At 33.3% G+C, this 24088-nt stretch overlaps 2 pseudogenes; both read left to right on the forward strand.

Moving 5' to 3' along the window:
- The first annotated feature begins 1222 nt into the window (after positions 1-1222).
- On the forward strand, positions 1223-22808 carry LOC123203631 (annotated as a pseudogene).
- Positions 12688-14517, forward strand: LOC123203630 (annotated as a pseudogene).
- Positions 22809-24088: the final 1280 nt, after the last annotated feature.

The raw sequence follows: 24088 nt of genomic DNA on the forward strand, positions 1-24088 counted from the left end.
ATCATAAAACGGCAAAATTCGAAAAAACAAAACTGAAATTCAAAAGTACGAGTCGATATATCCTATAAATGAAAAAACTGAAATATTGAGTGAAATTAGGTCATTACATCGTAAAATATGTCCGAAAGGTATAAAAATCAAAAAACTTAATCTCAAATTCGAAAACTATATATTGAAAAAACTTAAAACAGAAAAAACGGATATAAAATTTGAAAACTACACGTCGAGAAACCCTAGATGTGAAAAATATCAATTTACCCCCTGAGAAAATTTATATTACAAACAAGTCCAATATTTATCCCTTGCCCCCTCAGTAATTTTTGAATCTATTACCGCCCCTACAGTTTCAAAAAAGTTAATTTTCACCCCAACCCACACTATTCACCAGCAGCCCACTGTCACATGGCAAATTTTAGAAACGCCTACAATGGACTAAACTATGATGACCAGATCCCTAATGTTTTAAACAAGCCGCTTAACCCCCCTAACCCACTGTCACAGTAGGAGTGTTCGTCATGACAGTGGGAAACTGTCGGACTATCAAATGCTTCGGATGCATTTTTTGACCAAAAATCGGTCATTTTGGCCTCCAATTTCAACACAAATCGAATCTACATAGGGTATAACACAAAACCTCTCAACAAATTCAACGAAAACAGCCAAGAATCAAAACATATTAAGCATTGTTCAAAATCGAAACCCTAAAGTTTCAAACAGCAAAATCTCACTCAAATCTCAATAATATGAACAATAACTTGATTCAAACAAGACTACGGAAGATATACTAACCTTCTTGACCATTTTCGGTTGCTGGAAAGCAAGAATATCGTCGAAAATCAGCTTGACAGTGGACAGTGAGAAAGTGGGCGATTTTTCTTTGGATTTGTACAGTGATAGTGGAAGTTTCACAATGGAAAATATGAAAATTTGTCTTGTTTATATATAAAGGTAGTTTCGACATTTCACAAAAATTGGGCATTTTTACTTTAATCTGAATTTTTTGAGTAATTTCACTTAAACCTCCTTACTTTTGCCTATTGTTTATAATTTCCCTATAAATAATGTTTAAAATAATTTTATTTATTTAATTACTAAATATTATATCAACATTTTATTTTTATTAAATTGAATTTTTGTTAAGGTGCACACAACCGACGCGCACTACCATTTGACAATATTAACAAAGAAAATAATTGGCCAGGTAAAAGAACCGTTAGGAAGCCCTAGCCTCAGTTCGCCTATAAATTCAGTTCAGTGACATTCAATTGTTCAATCTTTTTTCCTCTTCTTTTTTTCAATAATCTTGAGTTTGTATTCCTTTTAACGGTTTTCTTTTTTGTAATGAAAAATTAATTTTTTCTTGTAGGGAACAAGAAGACTGGATTTTTATGGAGAATGGGGCAAGATCTGGGTTACATGGAGGTTGGTCTATCTTCCTTCCTTTTTTTTTTTTTTTCTTTTCAATAATCTTGAATTTAAGGTTGTTTTACTAGGCCCCTGATAATGTAAAAGAAAAGGCTTTCAGTGTTTTTTTTATTTAATATTCAATGTAATTGTTCTTGGTGTCTACTCACTAACCGAACGGTTCTTTTTTATTTTCTATATGAGTTTTGTTCAATCGAATAACAATGCATTTGATATTTTTAACTTTTCCCTCTTAATACACTTCTTTTTCAATTAAATTTCTCTAAGAAATCTTGGTGTTCATAGACTACAGATTTCTAGAATATTACTGTATATCCCGAAATTATAAATAAAGAGCAAATTTCATTTTAATTACTTTCTTCAAGTTGCCTCTACTCCATCTTTCATATTTTATAGCATCTTATAGTGTTGGAAAATGGGTAAATTCACGTTTTTTTTCTTGTTTTAGATGTTATAAAAACAGTTTGGCTACAAAGAAAGTTGGGGTTCCATTTTTATATCTTCCAAAAAGTTCAAATCCTTTACGTTCAAGTCAAACTGGGTTATGTATTCAATGATGCATAATCGGATAATTGGATCCACAACTATGTAAAGTAGTAACCAAAAATGGTAAAAATACGAAAGGAGCCCCAGATGGTCCTCCATGTTCCAGGCTGGAATCTTCCCCGTAACGGCACATTGATTATGTCGGTGATCACTGCTACCTGCAAAGGTTGAATGATTCATGTTATTGATCTGACTCATAAAATCAGGTAATATCCTTGTAGATTGTTGACTTAATTCTATGTTTTAATTGGAAGGAATCGATTTAAAGTCTGTTTCTGGAAATGGGTTTTTTCTGTTTTCCAATTCAATGATGTTTTTTTGTTTTTTAATATTTTTTTTAATCTTTATAGTCAGTGAGTACAAGTTGTTTCTGTTATTGATATGTTGGTAATTTTTTATTTTATTACTATGAAATTAATGAAGCCAGTCTATTTAGTCATTTGAATGTTATTTTTGTCCCTGGAATTCACTTATGCTAATTGATAATTAAAATTCTGTGTAGTATGTCATTTTATATATTATCACCTTATCTATGGTGCTTTCCCTGAATCCCTGACTTGTAGCATTCTTTGCATTATGTTTGTCAACAGTAAAAATGGCCATATGTTACTGTTTCAAGGATGACGGGATTTAATAAATTTTTCATATTCCTGCATAAAGGAAAAACATTCTCATATGTGTTTCTTTTTTTAAACCTTGCTTAATTAGGTGTCTTATTGAATCACATTAACAAGTTAGAATCTTTTGTTCATTGCTTGAAACTTTGATGATTAATGAATCATGGTGGGTGGGCTTGTTTTTTCTTAGTGTTTCTGTACTGTGAATTTCTCAAGCATCTGTATTGAGATTCATTGAACTTTTATAGTCGACTTAGTGAACGACAATATTGTTTTCTTCTTTTTCAGCCAATTTTTTTAATTATCTATCAATCATTGTTTTTTGCATTTTGTAACTTAATTAATGGTGATATTATGCTATTAAAATATATTTTAACGGTTTTATTTATTACAATATAATTTAAATTTATAACAATGAATAAAATTTGTAAAACCATATTGTAAATTATTAATAATTTAGAAATTAGAAAAAAGAAAACCATACAGAGATATTAAATTGTTTAATAGAGAGAAAACCATATTATAAATTGTTCAAGGACCTAGTAAACAACCTTAATCCTTTTTCAATTACAGGTTTTTTTCCATTTTTCAGTTTGACTCTTTATTTCGGTGTTTGTATCTGGATTTTCAGCAAGGAAGCAGAAAAAATGTTCATTCATTTTGTGTTGATTTTGCAGCTTAAAAGCAGTTTCAAGCAGTTGCATAGCTGGGCATGTCAAGGCAACCATTAGAGAGAGCGTTCATTTCTTGCTTGAGAAATGGTCTCATTCTTTGCAATGCCATTAACAAGATCAATCCAGGCGTTGTAGCCAAGGTGCATCATTTACTTTTTAATATAAAAGATTTTTGAGGAAAGGGGAAGTAGGTTAAGAAAGTGTTTTCTTTTGTTTTTTTTCTATGTTGATATGATCAAAACGCTAACCATGTTAAATTATGTTTGTACCTTACTTTCCGTAGTATTTTGTTACAATTACTAAGTGTGAAAATTTTAAGTTATATGTTATTTGTAGAATCAGGACACAAAATAATAACATTCATGTATACTAGGGTAGTTGAATATTTTTTTAATAGGTTGAGATTAATGAAGGGTTTTGGCAAGCAAATGGAAATGTTAAAAGAGTTTCCATTTTCTTGCCGTATTTTGAGCAAATGCAGTGTACAAGTATTGGTTTTTATTGCTATTAATGTTAATTGTTTTGCTTATGGTAAATATTACAAGGTTGTGGAGAATATTTTGTATATACCATCAATTGGCAAGGAAGCTTAACCACTACATGCGGATCAGTTGTTTGAGAATGTGAGGAACTTTTTGGTGGCAGTCAAAGAGTTGAAGCTACTAGCTTAAGCTTCTGATCTTGAAAAGGTAATTCAAATTCTAATGTACATATGTATGTGGAAATGAACATATATTTGGTATGTGAGTATTGATATACATACGAGTGTATTAATTGGTTTTGCCTTTTTAAATATACTTTGAAGTTTGGTTCAACAGCGAAGGTTGTAGACTGCATTTTAGCCCTGCAATCATATCATGAATGGAAGCAAATGAATAGTGGGAGTTATCGGCAATCACATCAGGCTTTTGTAGGCACTTGGACATGTTTACACTTGGACATATCTGTGGTATACCTTTTTCTGCTTTGTGTTAATTAATACAAACAACTTTATTTAATATTTTTATACTTTATTTAGTAACAATATCATTTAGTTTTTCAAATAAATTTCAGCTTGTACATAACTTTTTTTTTTATAGGTTGTCTGGTGATGCTGATTCATTCGTCAAGGTATTTGCTGAAAGTATGGTTGGCGTATACATATGCATACACGTACATACACATACATATGCATATACATATACATACACATACATATACGTATACGTATATACATATATATACATACACACACACACATACATACATACTTATATACACATAAATATGCACATACATACATATATACATACACACATACATACATATACATATGCACATACATACATATATACATAAACACATACATACATACACACATACATACATATGCATACATATCCATATATATACATACACATACATATACATATACATATAAACATATACATACGCATATGCATACACATACATACACATACATATGCATATACGTATATACATATATACATACACATACATATACATACATACATACATATACATACACATACATATGCATACATATACACATATATTCATATGTACATATACATACACATACATACATACAATACACATACACACACACACACACACACATATATATATATACATCCACAAACATATGCATACGTATACATTTATATGTATGTACATGCTCATACATATTTGTGCATTACTTTATGTGGTATTTTGTTACAATTACTCTAAGTTGTGGAAATTTTGAGTTATGTGTTATTTGTAGAATTATGACACAAAATAATAACACTCATGCATAATAGGGTAGTTGAATATTTTTTTATTAGGCTGAAATTAATGAACAGTTTTGGCAAGCAAATGGAAATGTTAAAAGAGTTTCCATTTTCTTGTTATATTTTGAGCAAATGCACTGTACAGGTATTGGTTTTTACTGCTATTAATGTTAATCACTTTGCTTATGGTAAATATTACAAGGTTGTGGAGAATATTTCATATATATGATCAATCGACAGGGAAGCTCAATCACCACCTACGGATCAGTTCTTTGAGAATGTAAGGAGCTTTTTGGTGGCAGTCAAAGAGTTGAAGCTGCCAGCTTAAGCTTCTAATCTTGAAAAGGTAATTCAATTTCTAATGTATATATGAATGTGGAGATGAACATATATTTGGTATGTGAGTATTGAACTACAAACAAGTGTATTAATGGTTTTGGCAAGTAAATGGAAATGTTAAAAGAGTTTCCATTTTCTTGTCGTATTTTGAGCAAATGCGGTGTACAGATATTGGTTTTTATTGCTATTAATGTTAATCGTTTTTCTTATGGTAAATATTACAAGGTTGTGGAGAATATTTCATATACACAATTAATCGGCGGGGAAGCTCAACCACCACCTGTGGATCAGTTCTTTGAGAATGTAAGAAACTTTTTGGTGGCAGTCAAAGAGTTGAAGTTGCCAGCTTAAGCTTCTGATCTTGAAAAGGTAATTCAATTTCTAATGTATATATTTATGTGGGGATGAACATATATTTGGTGTTGATATACAAACGAGTGTTTTAATGGTTTTGCCTTCTTAAATATACTTTGAAGTTTGGTTCAACAACGAAGGTTTTTGATTGCATTTTAGCCCTGAAAGCATATCATGAATGGAAGCAAATGAACAATGGAAACGGTTATCAACAATCACATCAGACTTTTGTAGGCACCTAGACATTATGGTATATCTTTTACTGTTCTATGTTAATTAATACAATAACTTAATTTAATATTTTTATACTTAATTTATTAGCAATATCATTTAATTTTTCAAAGAGATTTTAGCTTGTACATAGCCTTTTTCTTTTTATAGGTTGTCTAGCAATGTTGATTCACTCATCAAGGTACTTGCTGAAAATATAGTTAATGTAATGGAAAACATTGACAAGAATCATTTTTCTTCCTTTTGTAAAAAAAGATAGGTAATATTCAGATTTCTTTTATCTTGTTTGTAATCTATTGTTATAGATTAATTGTAGAGCTAGATTTGTAGAAGCTAATTTTATTTAATTTTTTTCACTTATATCTTTGTCATATAGGATTCATTCAAGTTAATTAGTATGATACTTTCAAGTTGTTCAGAAGTTCTCTAAGGTGAGCCAAATTTCACTCAACAATAACTTTAATTTTTTTATTGCATGCTCTGATACCCGTAAGATTTTCTTCCTTGTTGATGCATTTTAAAAAGCAAGAAGATGGTTGGTTTATATGTACGTGTGTGTATATATATATGTATTTTTTTTCTTCGTTGATGACTTGACAATTGCATATCAAGGCAACTGTTAGATCAAGTGTTCGTTTCTTGCTTGAGAAATTGTCTCATTCTCTGCAATGCCATTAACAAGATCAATCCAGGTAGTGTAGCCAAGGTGCATTGTTCGTTGTTTTTTTTAAAGAATTTTGAGGAAAGGGGAAGTAGTTTAAGAAAGTGTTTTCTTTTATTTTTTTTTTCTATTTTGATATGATCAAAACCCTAACCATGATAAATTATGTTTGTGCCTTACTTTCTGCAGTATTTTGTTACAATTACTCTAAAGTGTGAAAATTTTGAGTTATATGTTATTTGTAGAATCAGAGCACAAAATAAAAACATTCATGTATGCTAGGGTAGTCAAATATTTTTTTTTATTAGGCTGAGATTAATGAAGGGTTTTGGGAAGCAAACGGAAATGTTAAAAGAGTTTCAATTTTCTTGTCGTATTTTGAGCAAATGCAGTGTATAGATATTGGTTTTTATTGCTATTAATGTTAATCGTTTTGTTTATGGTAAATCTAACAAGGTTGTGGAGAATATTTCATTTGTACAATCCATTGGCAGGGAAGCTCAACCACCACTTGCGGATCAGTTCTTTGAGAATGTAAGAAAGTTTTTGGCAGCAGTCAAAGCGTTGAAGCTGACAGCTTAAGCTTCTGATCTTGAAAAGGTAATTCAATTTCTAATGTATATATCTATGTGGTAATGAACATATATTTGGTATGAGATTATTGATATACGAGATTGCAAAGAATATTTCATATGTACAATCAATCAGCAGGAAAGCTCAACCACCACTTGCGGATCAGTTCTTTGAGAATGTAAGGAATTTTTTGGCAACAGTCAAACCGTATAAGCCGATAGCTTAAGCTTCTGATCTTCAAAAGGTAATTCAATTTCTAATGTACATATGGATATGGTGATAAACATATATTTGGTATGGGAATATTGATATACAAACTAGTGTATTAATTGGTTTTGACTTCTTAAATATACTTTGAAGTTTAGGTTAACAGTGAAGGTTGTAGATTCCATTTTAGCCCCGAAATTATATCATGAATGGAAGCAAACGAATAATGGGAACGGTTATCAACAATCACATCAGACTCTTGTAAACACTTGGACATGTCTATGATAAGTCTTTTACTGTGTAGTGTTAATTAATTCAATAACTTTATTTAATATTTGTATACTTAATTTATTAGCAATATCATTTAATTTTTTAAAGAGATTTTAGTTTGTACATAGCCTTTTTTTTTTATAGGTTGTCTAACAATGTTGATTCACTCATCAAGGTACTTGCTGAAAATATAGTTAATATAATGGAAAACATTTACAAAAATCTTTTATCTTCCTTTTGCAAAAAAATATAGGTAATATTCATATTTCTTTTATCTTGTATGAAATTTATTGTTATAGATGAATTGCAAAGCTAGATTTGTAGAAGCTAATTTTATTTAATTTTTTTCACTTATGTCTTTGTCATATAGGATTCATTCAAGTAAAGCAATATGATCTTTTTAAGTTGTTCAGAAGTTCTCTGAGGTGAGCCAAATTTCACTCAACAATAACTTTAATTTTTTTATTGCATGCTTTGATACCCATAAGATTTTCTTCCTTGCTGACGCATTTTAAAAAGCAAGAAGATGGTTGGTTTATATGTACGTGTGTGTATATATATATATATATATATATATATATATATATATATATATATATATATATTTTCTTCCTTGATGCCTTGACGGGTGCATATCAAGGCAACTGTTAGAGCAAGTGTTCATTTCTGGCTTGCGAAATTGTCTACAATGCCATTAATAAGATCAATCCAGGCACCGTAGCCAGGGCGTATTGTTCACTGTTTTTTTTAAAGAATTTTAAGGAAAGGGGAAATAGTTTAAGAAAGTGTTTTCTTTTATTTTATTTTTTTTCTATTTTGATATGATCAAAACCCTAACCATGATAAATTATGTTTGTGCCTTACTTTCTGCAGTATTTTGTTACAATTACTCTAAAGTGTGAAAATTTTGAGTTATATGTTATTTGTAGAATCAGGACACAAAATAAAAACATTCATGTATGCTAGGGTAGTTGAATATTTTTTTTTATTAGGCTGAGATTAATGAAGGGTTTTGGGAAGCAAACGGAAATGTTAAAAGAGTTTCCATTAGATATTGGTTTTTATTGCTATTAATGTTAATTGTTTTGTTTATGGTAAGGCTAACAAGGTTGTGGAGAATATTTCATATGTACAATCAATCGGCAGGGAAGCTCAACCACCACTTGCGGATCAGTTCTTTGAGAATGTAAGGAAGTTTTTGGCGGCAGTCAAAGCGTTGAAGCTAACAGCTTAAGCTTCTGATCTTCAAAAGGTAATTCAATTTCTAATGTATATATGTATGTGGTGATGAACATATATTTGGTATGTGAGTATTGATATACAAACGAGTGTATTAATTGGTTCTGGCTTCTTAATTATACTTTGAAGTTTGGGTCAACAGCGAAGGTTGTCGATTTCATTTTAGCCTCGAGATTGTGTCATGAATGGAAGCAAACGAACAATGGAAACGGTTATCAACAATCACATTAGGCTTTTGTAGACACTTGGACATGTCTGTGGTATATCTTTTGTTGTTCTATGTTAATTAATACAATGATTTTATTTAATTTTTTTTTCTTAATTTATTAGTAATATCATTTAATTTTTCAAAGAGATTTTTGCTTGTACATAACTTTTTTTTTTTTATAGGTTGTCTAGCAATGTTGATTCACTCATCAAGGTACTTGTTGAAAATATAGTTAATGTAATGGAAAACATTGACAAGAATCTTTTATCTTCCTTTTGTTAAAAAAAGACAGGTAATATTCAGATTTCTTTTATCTTATATGAAATCTATTGTTATAGACGAATTGCAAAGCTAGTTTTGTAGAAGCTAATTTTATTTAATTTTTTTCACTTATGTCTTTGTCATATAGGATTCATTCAAGTTAATCAGTATGATGATCCTTTCAAGTTGTTCAAAAGTTCTTTGAGGTGCGCCAAATTTCACTTAACAATAACTTTAATTTTTTTATTGCATGCTTTGATACCCATAAGATTTTCTTCCTTGCTGCTGCATTTTAAAAAGCAAGAGGATGGTTGGTTTCTACGTACGTGTGCTATATATATATATATATATATATATATCCTTGATGCCTTGACAGGTGCATATCAAAGCAACTGTTAGAGCAAGTGTTCATTTATGGCTTGAGAAATTGTCTCATTCTCTACAATGCCATTAACAAGATCAATCCAGGCAGTGTAGCCAAGGTGCATTGTTCACTGTTTTTTTTTAAAGAATTTTGAGGAAAGGAGAAGTAGTTTAAGAAAGTGTTTTCTTTTATTTTTTTTTTCTGTGTTGATAAGATCAGAACCCTTACCCTGATCAATTATGTTTGTGTCTTACTTTCTGCAGTATTTTGTTACAATTACTCTAAAGTGTGAAAATTTTGAGTTATATGTTATTTGTAGAATCAGGACACAAAATAAAAACATTCATATATACTAGGGTAGTTGAATATTTTTTTTTATTAGACTGAGATTAATGAAGGGTTTTTGGAAGCAAATAGAAATGTTAAAAGAGTTTCAATTTTCTTGCCGTATTTTGAGCAAATGCAATGTATAGATATTGGTTTTTATTGCTATTAATGTTAATCGTTTTGTTTATGGTAAAGCTAACAAGGTTGTGGAGAATATTTCATATGTACAATCAATCAGCAGGAAAGCTCAACCACCACTTGCGGATCAGTTCTTTGAGAATGTAAGGAAGTTTTTGGCGGCAGTCAAAGCGTTGACGCTAACAACTAAAGCCTCTGATCTTCAAAAGGTAATTCAATTTCTAATGTATATATGTATGTGGTGATGAAAATATATTTGGTATGTGAGTATTGATATACAAACGAGTGTATTGGCTTCTTAAATATACTTTGAAGTTTGGGTCAACAGCGAAGGTTGTAGATTGCATTTTAGCCCCGAAATTATGTCATAAATGGAAGCAAACGAACAATGGAATCGGTTATCAACAATCACATCAGGCTCTTGTAGACACTTGGACATGTCTATGGTATATCTTTTGTTGTTCTGTGTTAATTAATACAATAACTTTATTTAATTTTTTTATACTTAATTTATTAGCAATATCATTTAATTTTTCAAATAGGTTTTAGCTTGTACATAGTCTCTTTTTTTTCTTTATAGGTTGTCTAGCAATGTTGATTCACTCATCAAGTACTTGCTGAAAATATAGTTAATGTAATGGAAAACATCGACAAGAATCTTGTATCTTCCTTTTGTAAAAAAAAGACAGACAATATTCAGATTTCTTTTATCTTATATAAAATCTATTGTTATAGACGAATTGCAGAGCTAGATTTGTAGAAGCTAATTTTATTTAATTTTTTTCACTTATGTCTTTGTCATATAGGATTCCTTCAAGTTTTTTAGTATTATCTTTTCAAGTTGTTCAGACGAACTTATAACTAAGTTCCTTGAGGTGAGTTTGATTTCTCTCAACAATAACTCTAATTTTCTGATTGCATGCTTTGATACCTATAAGGAGTTTTGCTTACTTCCATGTTGATGCCTTTTAAATTAAATTACAACTAGATAATTCTCAAGTAATCTTTTTAGATTGCAACTGATAAGACTTTACAAATGTGTGCCTCTTAAAATTTTTATAAAGCAAAAAGATGATTTATATGTATGTCCAGTGATGTTGAATCATACAAATAACTCTTTTTAATATTTTTATGCTCAATTTAGTAGCAATATCATTTAATTTTCCAAAAGGTTTTTAACTTGTACGTATCATTTTATTTTTATAGGTTGTCTAGTGATGTTGATTTACTCATCAAGGTATTTGCTTCATATATAGGTCGCATAAAGGGAAACATTGACAAAAATCTTTTATCTTCCATTCATAAAGAAAATATTCAGATTTTTTTAATTTTGTATGAAATCAATTGTTATAGATGAATATAGGATTGCAAAACTAGATTTGTAGAAGCTAATTTTCTTTTAATTATTTTCATTTATGTCTTTGTCATATTAGATTCTTTCAAGTTAATTAGTATGATCCTTTCAAATTGTTCAAAAGTTCTCTGAGGTGAGTTTGATTTCGCTCAACAATAACTCTAATTTTCCAATTGCATATTTTGATACCCATATGTTTTTCTTCCATGCTGATACTTTTTAAAAAGCAAGATGGTTGGTTTATTTGTATATATATGCATATGTATATACATGCGTGTAAACCATCTTCGTATACATATGCATATACATACCTACCTACATAAACATACACATTAGGGATGACAATTTAAGCTCGACTTTAGGGGCCCCAACCTTAACGGGAAGGGAATTCCCTAATAGAAACGGGAAAGGAAATGGGAACAGGGATAAAAAAAATAACCGCAATCGGAGACGGGTAGGGGATGGGGATACATGTGTCCCCTCCCCGCCCTTATCCTCGTTCTTTTATATTAATATATTTATTTAAAATATTAATAGATTTTTATAGTTTTAAATTATTTATGTTTTTTAAATTTATTTAGGATTTTGTTGTGCAAATTAAAATAGTTAATATATTATATTTGTGATATTTGAAATAATGGATTAATTTTAATTTTACTTAATTTTGTTATTTAATATATTTATATTGTGTTTATAAAATATAAAAAAAAAAAATTTTTTCTGGGTATGGGGGGTTGGGATTTTTCTCCGAGGGAACGGAGAATCGTTTTCATCCCCGTAACGGGGACGAGGATTGAGATCTCCTCCTCGTTGTCGTCCCTAATACACATACATGTATATATGCCTACATTTCTACATACATATACACATACATATACATACCTACATATACATACCTACATATACATACACATATATATACATGCATACATATACATACCTCCATTTATACATACATATACATACGCATACGCATACGCATACATACACATACACATACACATACATATACATATATACAAATACATATACATATAATATAAATATACATACACATACGCATGCATACATTCACATACATATTCGTACACATACATATGCTACACATATATACATACACATGCATAGGCTTGCATATACATATGCATACATATATATACACATGCATATGTATATGTATATGTATGTGTGTATGTGTGTATACTCGTGAAGAATCATTAGTAAACCACAACAAGAAATCAGAGAGAAACAAAAACATAGATGCGTCTACCACTCTGAACATGGCCACTAAGAAGAAGGAGCTCCTGTCCACTGCCCTTAAGAGAACCAGTGACCAACCCTTTGTTTTTCCTCATTCACTTCAAGTTTAAACTCATGTTTATATGATTTATTCAAGTCCTTATTTTTTCGTACTCTGTTTCAAGATGTTCTTCCAGGAGATTCCTGGTGATGTAACTTTTCATGTTAGAGGAACTTCCTTTTCATTACATAAGGTGTGATTCCTCTCAACTCTTGCTTTTCAGTTTCAAGTCAATAAGTGATATGTTTACTATTTTATCTCCTACAATAATGGCAGTTTCCATTAGTCTCAAAATGTGGATACATAAGGAAGCTGGTATCTGATTCTGGTGAAGCTGAGCTTCTGTTATTGAAGTCTCTGATGCTTTGGGCGGGGTAAGGGCAGAGGCATTTGAACTTGCAGCAAAATTCCGCTGTGGAATTAATTTTGAGATCAACACAGAAAACATTGCCCTGCTTAGATGTGCGACAGAGTATCTTGAGATGACTGAGGGCTATGTAGTTGGAAATTTGGTTGGAAGAGCTGACGCTTACTTGAACGAAGTAGCACTCAAGAGCCTTGCAGTAGCAGTTACCATTTTACATATGTCAAAGAGCCTACTTCCAATTGTAGAGAAAGTAAAATTGGTGGTCGTGGCATAAATGCAATAGCATACATTGCTTGTAAAGAAAACCAGTTTTCCATGTCTGGTAGAGCTGAGAATGGTACTGAGGAAGCAATTTCAACCATGGCATCTCATCCAAGGGCCATTATTGATTGGTGGGCAGAAGATTTAACTATTTTTCGAATCGATATCTTCCAACGGGGTTTGATACCAATGATGGGAAGAGGATTTAAACAATATGTTCTTGGTCATGTACTTGTGCTGTATGCACAGAGATCTCTTCGAGGTTTGTTGAGATCTCAACCCAGAAATTGAGTTGCTTTAACATATTGTTGGTGAATTGAACCTGAAATTCTTTTCTGATGCAGGAAATATTTGTAGAAGGGAGGAAGAAAATTGAGCCTTAACAAGAACATGAAAAGAGGGTTGTCTTAGAAACAATAGTGAGTCTTCTGCCAAGGGAAAAGAATGCATTATCGGCTAGCATTCTACTAATGCTGCTTTGATCTGCAGTATATCTTGAAACAACAGTTGCTTGCCGACTTGATTTGGAGAAGAGAATGGCCTTGCAATTGGGACATGCTGTATTGGATGATCTATTGATTCCTGTGTATTCTTTTACCAGGGATACATTGTTTGATGTAGACAGTTTAGCGGATCGTGTTTCTCCCACAATAAGTGATATGGAATGGGTTGGGAAGCTAATGGAGAACTACCTTGCTAAGATAGCCTCCGATTGAAACTTATCTGTCGCGAAATTCATTAGTCTTGCTGAACTTATTCCAGAGCAATCAAGGGTAATAGAGGATGGGATATATAAAGAGCCATAGGCATTTACCTCAAGGTGCATTATGTTCAATTTGATCAATCTTTTGCTTTAATATTCACAGGCTTATCCTACTCAAAGTGACCTGGAGAGAGAGAAAGTTTGCAGCTTGATGGACTGTAAGAAGCTTTCTCGAGAGGCCTGTGCTCATGTCGCACAAAATGACCAGCTCCCCTTTCAAACGGTAGTTCTAGTGCTTTACTATGACCAACAGCACCTTCACGATGGTATTAATGGGCTACCTACCTATACACATACACATACATATATATATTCATACGCATATATACACATACATATGCATATACATATATACATACACATACATACATACATACATACATATATATATACACATACACATACACATACACATGCATACATATACACACATACACATACATACCTATAGACCTACATACACATCCACATACTTGCATACCTACATATATACATATACATACACATACTACATACATACATGTATACATATACATACACAGACATACATATACTTGCCTACATACACATACACAAACATATGCATACATATACATATAGACATACATATACATACATGCATACATACATACATTTACATACCTGCATACATATATACATACATTTACATACCTACTTATACACATACACATACATACCTACAAACCTACATATATACATATATATATACACATATTACATACATAAATGCATACATATACATACATAGACATACACATACACATACATATGCATACATACACATACACATATATACATACACATACATACATACATTCACATACATACATACATATATACATACACATACACATGCATACATATACATATCTGCATATATACATATATATATAAATATATAAATACATATAATATATATATATATACATGCATATACATATATACATACATACATACATACATACACATACATACATATGCATACTGTAAAATACTGAAATTAATAGTTTTATTTTCCTTAATCTTTACTGTTACAGAGATACATTTATATACATATTAGGTATTCCGTATTAGGAATATGAATATTTGATTCCTATATTTGATTCTTATAATTAAGCCTTATTTACTAATTTACAGATTCTGCAACACTCCCCCTCAAGCTGGAGCATAAATATTAATCATGCCCAGCTTGTTACAAAGATAATCAATTCGAACCCCATTTATAGCCTTAGTGAAAATATCTCCTAACTGTTCTCCAGTCTTCACATATCCTGTAGAAATAAAATTCTGTTGAATCTTCTCTCGAATGAAATGACAGTCAATCTCAATATGTTTAGTTCGTTCATGAAACACAGGATTAGAGGCAATATGAAGAGCAGTTTGATTATCACACCATAATTGCACTGGTAACGATATCTGGAAACCCACTTCAGTCAAAAGTTGATATACCCACATTATTTCACACACGGACTGAGCCATAGCTCTATATTCTGATTCTGCACTAGATCGGGACACAACATTTTGCTTCTTGCTCTTCCATGATACCAAATTCCCTCCCACGAAAACACAATAACCAGTGGTAGACCTTCTATCTATCTTGGAACCTGCCCAATCTACATCTGAGAAACATTCAATATTAGTGTGACCATGATTTCCATACAGTATGCCACGTCCAGGAGCCCCCTTCAAGTAGCATAGAATTTGCTCTAAAGTTACCCAATGATCAACCGTCGGAGATGACATGAATTGACTTACAACACTGACAGAGTATGCAATGTCAGGACGAGTCACTGTAAGATAATTTAACTTTCCCACCAATCTTCTATACTTCTCAGGTTCTTCAAACGGTTCACCATCTTTTGTAAGTTGGAGATTAGGAGTCATCGGAGTGCTACATGGTTTAGCTGCCAATTTACCTGTCTCAGTCAATAAATCAAGCACATATTTTCTCTGAGATAGAAAGATACCTTTTTTACTTCTCGTCACTTCAATACCCAAGAAATATTTCAACCCTCCTAAATCTTTTGTTTGAAACTGAGTATGAAGGAATGATTTGAGAGAGGAAATCCCTATAGTATCACTTCCAGTAATGATGATATCATCAACATAAACAACTAAAAGAATACTACCAGCTTCAGACTGTCTATAGAAAACTGAATGATCACATTTGCTTTTTATCATGCCAAACTTTTGAACAGCCTCACTAAATTTCCCAAACCAAGCACGAGGACTTTGTTTCAAACCATACAGGGATTTGCGAAGACGACAAACCTTTCCATACTCCCCCTGAGCAACAAACCCAGGTCGTTGCTCCATATATACTTCCTCTTGAAGATCACCATGCAAGAATGCATTCTTGATATCCAGCTAGTGTAAAGGCCAATTATAAGTAGCTGCCAGAGAAATAAATAAACGAACAGATGTTAGCTTAGCAACAGGTGAGAAAGTATCAGAGTAATCCACCCCATAAGTTTGTGCATATCCTTTAGCAACCAGGCGAGCCTTAAGACGAGCCACTAATCCATCCGGATTAACCTTAACTGTAAACACCCATTTGCATCCAATGGGTTTCTTGCCTATAGGGAGATTGACCAAGTCCCAAGTACCATTATCAGCTAAAGCATGCATTTCATCTATCATAGCCGCACGCCAACCAGGATGAGATATAGCTTCATGAGTGGTAGTAGGAATAGAAATAGAATCGAGTGATGCAACAAAGGAACATGAAATAGGGGATAAATGACCATAAGAAACAAAAGAAGAAATAGGATAAGTACACTGTCTTTTACCTTTGTGAAGGGCAATTGGTAGATCAATGTCAGTAGAAACTGGATCTGACGAAGAGACTGGTTCAGGACATGCATCTGGGGTTTGTTGACATCGGGAATAGACTTGTGTAATGGGTGGTCTGACAGGGTTTGATTCTTCAGGTAAAGAAGGTTCTGAAGAACTAACAGTTATAGGGCGAGATGAGGTAACAGTATACACCAATAAATCATCATCCTCCCTCGGAATGGTGTAAGCAGGAGAAGTGGAGAAGAAAGGAATATTCTCCAAAAAGGTAACATCAGCAGACACTAGATATTTGTTTAAGGTCGGACAAAAGCACCTATAACCCTTTTGAAGACGAGAGTAGCCAAGAAACACACATTTTAAAGACTTGGGGTCTAGTTTGGTGACATCAGGACGAATATCACGAACAAAACAAGTACTGCCAAATATTTTAGGTTCAATAGGGAATAAAGATTTATTTGGAAAAAGAACATTATAAGGAGTCTGACCTTGAAGAACTGAAGATGGCATGCGATTAATCAAAAAACAAGATGTTGAAACAGCATCAGCCCAAAACTGTTTGGGAACTTGTATTTGAAACAAGAGTGCTCGAGCTGTTTCAAGCAGGTGTCTATTTTTTCTTTCAGCTACTCCATTTTGAGATGGGGTGGCAGCACAAGAAGATTGATGAAGAATGCCATTATTTTTCAAATATGACTGAAAGGATTCAGAAAAGTATTCCTTGGCATTATCACTACGTAAAGTCTGAATAAAAACATTGAATTGTGTTTTTATTTCAGCATGAAAGGCACAAAAATGCGAAAACACTTCAGAACGATTTTTCATTAAGTAAAGCCAAGTCATACGAGAATAATCATCAACAAAAGTAACAAAGTATTTAAATCCAACTTTAGAAACCATAGGACAAGGACCCCAAACATCTGAATGAACTAACTCAAAAGGAGAGTTAGCTCGTTTATTGACTCTAGACCCTGAAGACAGACGATGATGTTTGGCAAACTGACATGACTCACAATTAAATGAAGATATATGACGAAACTGTGGACATAAAGTCTTCAACACTGGTAGAGAAGGATGTCCCAACCGACAGTGAGCTTCGAATGGGGTCAAAACACTAGAACAGGCAGCAGACCTTGGTGTTTACATATCTAGGATATAGAGACCCCCAGATTCATGTCCTCTACCAATAATCTGCTTCGTCGTAAGATCCTGAAATAAACAATGATTAGGGAAAAATGAGACACAACAATTAAGAGCACGAGTGAGTTTACTCACAGAGAGTAAATTAAATGAAAACTGTGGTAAACTCAAAACAGATGACAATGAAATTGATGGAGTTGGATTAACAGTGCCAGAACCAAGAATAGATGACATTGATCCGTCTGTTAAAGTAACACTAGAAGGGGATGTAAATGACTGAAAGGTTGAAAAGACACTAGGATTACCTGTCATGTGATCTGTAGCACCAGAATCAATGACCCATTTGGAGGAGGAGGAAACAAGACATGTATTTGATTTACCTGACTCAGCACTGGCAGTGATAGAAGTCGATAAAGACTTTAGTGAGTCTTGGTACTGAGAGAACTTGGCATATTCTTCTGCAGAAATCATAATAGCCTCTCCAGACAATGAACTGGTAGCAGTGTTAGTTGTTGCAACATGTGCTGATTGAGATTTTGAAGCACGATTTAGCAATTTTCTACAAGTGCGCTTTGTATGGCCTGGCTCATGGCAATAATAGCACACAATCCCTCCAGATTCCTGACTCTGATCAATCGCCCTGTCATGGTTACCACTGCTCCCTCCTCTATTACCAGTTTTATGATATGGACGTCCAGTTTCAGCACTTCGACTAACAAGAGCGCTATTATTCTGAAATGATGGGGTGCTTTCTGTGCGAAGTACCCTAGTAAAAGTGTCATGCAAAGATGAAATCTCAGGACTCGCAAGAATTTGAGACTTGGCAGTTTCGAACTCAGATGGAAGACCCGCTAGGAAGCTCATGATGGCCATTTGTTCTCGCTGAACTTGTTGAACCTTTACATCTGGACTAAAAGGTAACAACATATTAAGTTCTTCATAAGTCCATTTGAAATCCATGAAATAAGAAGTGATAGTCCTGTCTTGTTTCTTTGCACGATAGAAAGCTTTGCACACCTCATATATACGAGAAAGATTACCTCTTCCAGAATAAAAAAAATCTAAATATTCTATTAGCTCCTTAACCAATTCACAGTGATTAATTAAACTTACTACCTCACTTTCAATAGAATTCCGGATCTGCAAAAATAATCGAGCATCATCTCGCAGCCATGCTTGTCTAGTACCATCCACAGGAGGAGTTTGCGTAAGGTGATCATCTTTCTCTAGACTCAACAGATACAATCGAACCATTTTACTCCATTCTAGATAATTAGAACCATTAAGCTTATGTTCAGTGATTTTTGACATTACAGGAACCATCTCTGCCATGGTTATCGGTTTAATATCTGTCATAATAGTACTCAACACAGCCGAATAAAATCAATAGCGAAAAAACCCTTGCACAAATTGATTTCTGCAGTAACTAAGATCTGAAAACACTGCACAAGCGACACAGAACAGTGAAAAAGAAGCGAAAACCTGGTCAGAGAGAGAGATTCGTCGACGGCGACTGTTCCAGCGACGTCGACGACGCGTCCAACGGAGAACTGTGACGGAAGATTAGCGATCTGAACGATCGGCGTCGTCTGAGTCTCTCTGTGCTGGCGGTGAGAATCAACACGACACAAAACAAGGAGAACTGAGTGTTCGTTTTCAGAAGGAACAGGCGGCGCGTGTGGGTCACGCACTGAGCTTCCGGTGGCCGGATTCTAGACAACTGACGATCGGCGAAGCGCGCTCCTTTCTAGGACGGTGGTGAAAACTAATGGTCAGTCTACACCAATAAACTACGAAATTGCTCTCAAGGGCTACGAAATTGCTCACTCAGGCTAGAAGAAACTTCCGAATTTGCACACTAAGGCAAACCGGGCTCTGATACCATGTAAAATACTGAAATTAATAGTTTTATTTTCCTTAATCTTTACTGTTACAGAGATACATTTATATACATATTAGGTATTCCGTATTAGGAATATGAATATTTGATTCCTATATTTGATTCCTATAATTAAGCCTTATTTACTAATTTACAGATTCTGCAACACATACATATCCATATATATACATATGCGTACATATACATATACATATAAACATATACATACACATGTATACATACACATTCGCATATGCATACATGTACATACACATACATATGCATATACGTATATACATGTATGCATACACATACATGCATGCATACATACATACATACATATACATATATATACATACACATGCATATGCATACATATACACATATATTCATATATACATATGCATACACATACATACAATACACATATACATACACATACACATATATATACATATGCATCCACAAACATATGCATTCATATACATTTATACATATATACATGCTCATACATATTTGTGACTTACTTTCTGTGGTATTTTGTTACAATTACTCTAAGTTGTGGAAATTTTGAGTTATATGTTATTTGTAGAATCAAGACACAAAATAATAACAATCATGCACAATAGGGTAGTTGAATATTTTTTTATTAGGCTGAAATTAATGAACGGTTTTGGCAAGCAAATGGAAATGTTAAAGGAGTTTCCATTTTCTTGTTGTATTTTGAGCAAATGCACTGTACAGGTATTGGTTTTTATTACTATTAATGTTGATTCACTTATCAAGTACTTGCTGAAAATATAGTTAATGTAATGGAAAACATTGACAAAAATCTTTTATCTTCTTTTTGTAAAAAGACAGGTAATATTCAAATTTCTTTTATCTTGTATGAAATCCATTATTATAGATGAATTGCAAAGCTAGATTTGTAGAAGCTAGTTTTATTTAATTTTTTTCACTTATGTCTTTGTCATATAGGATTCCTTTAAGTTTTTAAGTATGATCTTTTCAAGTTATTCAAACGAACTTATATATTCGTATACACATATGCATACCTACATACATATACATATATACAGATACATATACATATAATATACACATATATACGCATACGCATGCATACATACACATATATTCGTACACATACATATGCTACAATATATACACATACACATGCATATATAGCATATGCTTGCATATACATATGCACACATACAAATACACATACATATGCATGTGTATGTGTGTATGTATGTATACTTGTGAAGAATCGTTAGTAAACCACATCAAGAAATCAGAGAGAAACAAAAACATAGATGCGCCTACCACTCTAAACATGGCCACTAAGAAGAAGGAGCTCCTGTCCACTACCCTTAAAAGAACCAGTGACCAATCATTTGTTTTTCCTCATTCACTTCAAGTTTAAACTCATGTTTATATGATTTATTCAAGTCCTTATTTTTCCTTACTCTGTTTCAGGATGTTCTTCCAGGAGATTCCTACTGATGTAACTTTTCATGTTGGAGGAACTTCCTTTTCATTACATAAGGTGTGATTCCTCTCAACTCTTGCTTTTTAGTTTCAAGTCAATAAGTGATATGTTTACTATTTTATCTCCTACGGTAATGGCAGTTTCCATTAGTCTCAAAATGTGGATACATAAGGAAGCTGGTATCTGAATCTGGTGAAGCTGATCTTCTACTATTGAAGTCTCTAATGCTCTGGGCAGGGCAGGGGCAGGGGTAGAAGCATTTGAACTTGCAACAAAATTCCGCTGTGGAATTAATTTTGAGATCAACACAGAAAACATTGCCCTGCTTAGATGTGCGGCAGGGTATCTTGAGATGACTGAGGACTATGCAGTTGGAAATTTAGTTGGAAGAGCTGATGCTTACTTGAACGAAGTAGCACTCAAAAGCCTTGCAGTAGCAGTTACCATTTTACATATGTCAGAGAGCCTACTTCCAATTGTAGAGAAAGTAAAATCGGTGGTCGTGGCATAGATGCAATAGCATACATAGCTTGTAAAGAAAACCAGTTTTCCATGTCTGGTAGAGCAGTGAATGGTACTGAGGAAGCAATTTCAACCAGTTTTCCTACACTTATGCTGAATGCACAGAGATCTCTTCGAGGTTTGTTAAGATCTCAACCCAGAAATTGAGTTGCTTTAACCTATTGTTGGAGAATTGAACCTGAAATTTTTTTCTTATGTAGGAAATATTTGTAGAAGGGAGGAAGAAAATTGAGCCTCAACAAGAACATGAGAAGAGGGTTGTCTTAGAAACAATAGTGAGTCTTCTGCCAAGGGAAAAGAATGCATTGTCCGCTAGCATTCTACCAATACTACTTCGATTTGTAGTATATCTTGAAACAACAGTTGCTTGCCGGCTTGAGGAGAAGAGAATGGCTTTGTAATTAGGACATGCTGTATTGGATAATCTATTGATTCCTGTGTATTCTTTTACCAGGGATACATTGTTTGATGTAGACAGTTCAGTGGATTGTGTTTTTCCACAACAAGTGATATGGAATGGGTTGGGAAGCTAATGGAGAACTACCTTGCTGAGATAGCCTCCGATTGTAACTTATCTGTCACGAAATTCATTAGTCTTGTTGAACTTATTCCAGAGCAATCAGGGGTAACAAAGGATGGGATATATAGAGCCATAGGCATCTACCTCAAGGTGCATTATGTTCAATTTGATCAATCTTTTGCTTCAATATTCACAGGCTCATCCTACTCAAAGTGACGTGGAGAGAGAGAAAGTTTGCAGCTTGATGGACTGTAAGAAGCTTTCTCGAGAGGCCTATGCTCATGCCGCACAAAATGACCAGTTCCCCTTTCAAATGGTAGTTCTAGTAGGGTTGGACTCGAGCTCGGCTCGGTCGAGCCCGAAACAAGCTTGGCTTGGCTGAGCTCGAGCTGGCTCGAGTTGACTCGGTAAATTTTTTTTAAATTTTTTATACAAAACGTCATTGTTTTGATAACGAAAAATGAGTCGAGTCGAACACGAGCCCGAAATGAGTCAGTCTTAACCGAGCTCGAACCAAACTCGAGCCGCCCATAGCTGGTTGCGAGCCGAGCTCGGCTCGGCTCGAATCCAGCCCTCTAGTTTTTTACTATGACCAACAGCACCTTCACGATGGTATTAATGGGCTACCTACTTATACACATACACATACACATACATATTCATACACATACATGTGCATATACATATATACATGCACATACACATACACATACACATACATGCATACCTACATATATACATACACATATTACATACATACATGCATACATATACATACACAGACATACATATACTTGCCTACATACACATACATAAACATATGCATACATATACATATAGACATACATATACATACATGCATACATACATACATACATTTACATACATGCATACAGTATTTCACAGTTTTTGGGAAAAAAAGAAAAGAAGAAAAAGGAAAGGAAGAAAGAAAGAAAGGAAAGGAAGGGAAAGAAAGGAGAGATAAAGAAAAGCAAAAAAAGGAATTTGGGACTCAAGATTTAGAGGTCCTCCCAAGAGTATGGTATAGTGAGTTATGAATAGATTTAGATAAAAATAAGATTAGTAAGATATAAGACACGCATGCATGCTATGATCTATGAGGGGGCATTTTACACTATACCGCCCACAGTAGGGCACGTCCGCAGTAGGACATAGACCCCTAGTAGGGTTCGTTCACAGTAGAGCTCAATTCAAATTCAAAATGGTGTAGTGAGAGAAAGGAAGAGAGCTCGAGCTTAGAAAGGTGTCAAATCTCTATAGTGAGCTTTCAGAAAGTATTAAAGAGACACTAGATGGGACAAAGTATGACCCAAATAGTAAAGAATGAACTAAATTATTCCCTCGATTTCTTATGAAGGTTATGATGTGGGGTTAAGTCCTGAGAGAAAGTTAGAATAGAAAATGAGATAATTTACTTAATTCTTTCCTCTTACTGAGTGTTCTTAT

Source organism: Mangifera indica, chromosome 19 (genome assembly GCF_011075055.1).
Source record: "Mangifera indica cultivar Alphonso chromosome 19, CATAS_Mindica_2.1, whole genome shotgun sequence".
NCBI lineage: Eukaryota > Viridiplantae > Streptophyta > Magnoliopsida > Sapindales > Anacardiaceae > Mangifera > Mangifera indica.